The following is a 5,000-nucleotide window of genomic DNA, read 5'->3' as shown; positions in this document are numbered from 1 at the left end:
TTAAAACGCATAATAAAAAAGTTTATTCTTGACCGCAGGGACTTAGAAAAATTTCGGGTCGCCCCGTTCGACCTGCTGGCATTACCGCGCGGCCTGGACAGCCCGCTTCGACCGATACATTTTTTTCATTTTCAGAGAAAAAAAAATTTTTGTCAATTTTTTCAACCTTAAAAACGTTAATAAACTGCACTCTTATGCACGGATTAAGCATTGAAAAATTTTTAAAACATGTAATAAAAAAGTTTATTCTTGACCGTTCGGACTTAGAAAAATTTCGAGTACCCCGGATCGCCTGCTGGAATTACCGCACGGCCTGGACAGCCCGCATCGACCGATACATTTTTTCCATTTTCAGTGAAAAAAAAATTTTTGTCAATTTTCTCAACGTTAAAAACGTTAATAAACTGCGTTTTTATGAGTGGATTAAACATTGAAAAAATTTTGAAATATGTGATGAAAAAGTTTACTCTTGACCGTTCGGACTTAGAAAAATTTCGAGTACCTCGGATCGCCGGCTGGAATTACCGCACGGCCTGGACAGCTCGCATCGACCGATACATTTTTTCCATTTTCAGTGAAAAAAAAATTTTTGTCAATTTTCTCAACGTTAAAAACGTTAATAAACTGCGTTTTTATGCGTGGATTAAACATTAAAAAAATTTTGAAATATGTGATGAAAAAGTTTACTCTTGACCGTCGGGACTTAGAAAAATTTCGAGTACCCCGGATCGCCTGCTGGAATTACCGCACGGCCTGGATAGCCCGCATCGACCGATACATTTTTTCCATTTTCAGTGAAAAAAAAATTTTTGTCAATTTTCTCAACGTTAAAAACGTTAATAAACTGCGTTTTTATGCGTGGATTAAACATTAAAAAAATTTTGAAATATGTGATGAAAAAGTTTACTCTTGACCGTCGGGACTTAGAAAAATTTCGAGTACCCCGGATCGCCTGCTGGAATTACCGCACGGGCTGGACACCTCGCTCCGACGAATCGGTTTTTTCCATTTTTTCCGAAAAATAAATTTTTGTAATTTTTTTTAACGTTAAAAACGTTAATAAACGTCATGTTTACGCATGGATTAAACATTGAAATAATTTTAAAACGCTTATTAAAAAAGTTGGTGTCGACCGTGGGACTTAGAAAAATTTCGGGAAGTCCGATTCGCCTGCTGGAATTACCGCACGGGCTGGACAGCTCGCTCCGACGAATCGGTTTTTTCCATTTTTTCCGAAAAATAAATTTTTGTAATTTTTTTTAACGTTAAAAACGTTAATAAACGTCATGTTTACGCATGGATTAAACATTGAAATAATTTTAAAACGCTTATTAAAAAAGTTGGTGTCGACCGTGGGACTTAGAAAAATTTCGGGAAGTCCGATTCGCCTGCTGGAATTACCGCACGGGCTGGACACCTCGCTCCGACGAATCGGTTTTTTCCATTTTTTTTGAAAAATAAATTTTTGTAATTTTTTTTAATGTTAAAAACGTTAATAAACATCATGTTTACGCATGGATTAAACATTGAAATAATTTTAAAACGCTTATTAAAAAAGTTTACTCTTGACCGTGGGACTTAGAAAAATTTCGGGAAGTCCGATTCGCCTGCTGGAATTACCGCACGGCCTGGACAGCTCGCATCGACCGATACATTTTTTCCATTTTCAGTGAAAAAAAAATTTTTGTCAATTTTCTCAACGTTAAAAACGTTAATAAACTGCGTTTTTATGCGTGGATTAAACATTAAAAAAATTTTGAAATATGTGATGAAAAAGTTTACTCTTGACCGTTCGGACTTAGAAAAATTTCGAGTACCTCGGATCGCCTGCTGGAATTACCGCACGGCCTGGACAGCCCGCATCGACCGATACATTTTTTCCATTTTCAGTGAAAAAAAAATTTTTGTCAATTTTCTCAACGTTAAAAACGTTAATAAACTGCGTTTTTATGCGTGGATTAAACATTAAAAAAATTTTGAAATATGTGATGAAAAAGTTTACTCTTGACCGTCGGGACTTAGAAAAATTTCGAGTACCCCGGATCGCCTGCTGGAATTACCGCACGGCCTGGATAGCCCGCATCGACCGATACATTTTTTCCATTTTCAGTGAAAAAAAAATTTTTGTCAATTTTCTCAACGTTAAAAACGTTAATAAACTGCGTTTTTATGCGTGGATTAAACATTAAAAAAATTTTGAAATATGTGATGAAAAAGTTTACTCTTGACCGTCGGGACTTAGAAAAATTTCGAGTACCCCGGATCGCCTGCTGGAATTACCGCACGGCCTGGATAGCCCGCATCGACCGATACATTTTTTCCATTTTCAGTGAAAAAAAAATTTTTGTCAATTTTCTCAACGTTAAAAACGTTAATAAACTGCGTTTTTATGCGTGGATTAAACATTAAAAAAATTTTGAAATATGTGATGAAAAAGTTTACTCTTGACCGTCGGGACTTAGAAAAATTTCGAGTACCCCGGATCGCCTGCTGGAATTACCGCACGGGCTGGACACCTCGCTCCGACGAATCGGTTTTTTCCATTTTTTCCGAAAAATAAATTTTTGTAATTTTTTTTAACGTTAAAAACGTTAATAAACGTCATGTTTACGCATGGATTAAACATTGAAATAATTTTAAAACGCTTATTAAAAAAGTTGGTGTCGACCGTGGGACTTAGAAAAATTTCGGGAAGTCCGATTCGCCTGCTGGAATTACCGCACGGGCTGGACACCTCGCTCCGACGAATCGGTTTTTTCCATTTTTTCCGAAAAATAAATTTTTGTAATTTTTTTTAATGTTAAAAACGTTAATAAACGTCATGTTTACGCATGGATTAAACATTGAAATAATTTTAAAACGCTTATTAAAAAAGTTGGTGTCGACCGTGGGACTTAGAAAAATTTCGGGAAGTCCGATTCGCCTGCTGGAATTACCGCACGGGCTGGACACCTCGCTCCGACGAATCGGTTTTTTCCATTTTTTCCGAAAAATAAATTTTTGTAATTTTTTTTAACGTTAAAAACGTTAATAAACGTCATGTTTACGCATGGATTAAACATTGAAATAATTTTAAAACGCTTATTAAAAAAGTTGGTGTCGACCGTGGGACTTAGAAAAATTTCGGGAAGTCCGATTCGCCTGCTGGAATTACCGCACGGGCTGGACAGCTCGCTCCGACGAATCGGTTTTTTCCATTTTTTCCGAAAAATAAATTTTTGTAATTTTTTTTAACGTTAAAAACGTTAATAAACGTCATGTTTACGCATGGATTAAACATTGAAATAATTTTAAAACGCTTATTAAAAAAGTTGGTGTCGACCGTGGGACTTAGAAAAATTTCGGGAAGTCCGATTCGCCTGCTGGAATTACCGCACGGCCTGGACAGCTCGCTCCGACGAATCGGTTTTTTCCATTTTTTCCGAAAAATAAATTTTTGTAATTTTTTTTAATGTTAAAAACGTTAATAAACGTCATGTTTACGCATGGATTAAACATTGAAATAATTTTAAAACGCTTATTAAAAAAGTTGGTGTCGACCGTGGGACTTAGAAAAATTTCGGGAAGTCCGATTCGCCTGCTGGAATTACCGCACGGGCTGGACACCTCGCTCCGACGAATCGGTTTTTTCCATTTTTTCCGAAAAATAAATTTTTGTAATTTTTTTTAACGTTAAAAACGTTAATAAACGTCATGTTTACGCATGGATTAAACATTGAAATAATTTTAAAACGCTTATTAAAAAAGTTGGTGTCGACCGTGGGACTTAGAAAAATTTCGGGAAGTCCGATTCGCCTGCTGGAATTACCGCACGGGCTGGACAGCTCGCTCCGACGAATCGGTTTTTTCCATTTTTTCCGAAAAATAAATTTTTGTAATTTTTTTTAACGTTAAAAACGTTAATAAACGTCATGTTTACGCATGGATTAAACATTGAAATAATTTTAAAACGCTTATTAAAAAAGTTGGTGTCGACCGTGGGACTTAGAAAAATTTCGGGAAGTCCGATTCGCCTGCTGGAATTACCGCACGGGCTGGACACCTCGCTCCGACGAATCGGTTTTTTCCATTTTTTTTGAAAAATAAATTTTTGTAATTTTTTTTAATGTTAAAAACGTTAATAAACATCATGTTTACGCATGGATTAAACATTGAAATAATTTTAAAACGCTTATTAAAAAAGTTTACTCTTGACCGTGGGGACTTAGAAAAATTCCGGCTTGCACGGATTCGACCACTCTGTTTTTCGGAGTTTCTGAGAAAAATAAATTTTTGTAATTTTTTTCATTATGATTTCTGAGTTCTCCCAGTAGTTTAATGTAAGGATTAAGCATTTAAAAATTTTTAAATCGAATATTAAAAAAGTTTACTCTTGCAATTTTTGGAAAAAAAAAATTCTAAAAAATTTTTCTTTCGGTGGAAACTAACGTTTAATATGTACAATAACGATTTATCGAATAAAAATCGTATGTTAATATATGTTCGAATCGACCATAGTTTCAGCGGCTAAGTACCAGCAGCCCGGCCGGTTGGTCTGTACGCGCGGCAGTTTACCACCATAAGCGCCCGTGCTGAGCGGCCGGCGCCGCGGTCGTCGCGGCCGCCCGTTTGGTTACTATAAGAGAGCACGTCGGTTCGAGCGGACCGGTCGGCGCAGCGGCGGGCGAGCGGCTATTCTACGATCTCGGTCGAGAAGCAGTCGTTCAGCTCCTCGAGGTCCATTCCTCGACTGTTCTGTACCGCGTTCCGTTGCGAATTTTTCTCTACACAGCATGACCACGGGTCGGTGTCTCAGACCGAATGGCCCTTATGTGGTAAGCCCAGAATGTTGGGTTGGATACAACGTATATTCGTTATACTTGTACGACTCTCACATCAACTCTCAGAAACCCAAAAGGGGTTTTCTATCCGAGCGAAAATATATTTTTCGTATACAAAAATTTAATGGCAAAGACCAAACGAAATACTACACACAAAAAGGGGCGACGAACAAAAATTGT

Source organism: Nomia melanderi, unplaced genomic scaffold (genome assembly GCF_051020985.1).
Source record: "Nomia melanderi isolate GNS246 unplaced genomic scaffold, iyNomMela1 scaffold0419, whole genome shotgun sequence".
Classification (NCBI taxonomy): domain Eukaryota; kingdom Metazoa; phylum Arthropoda; class Insecta; order Hymenoptera; family Halictidae; genus Nomia; species Nomia melanderi.
Note: the sequence above shows the minus strand (reverse complement) of the source record.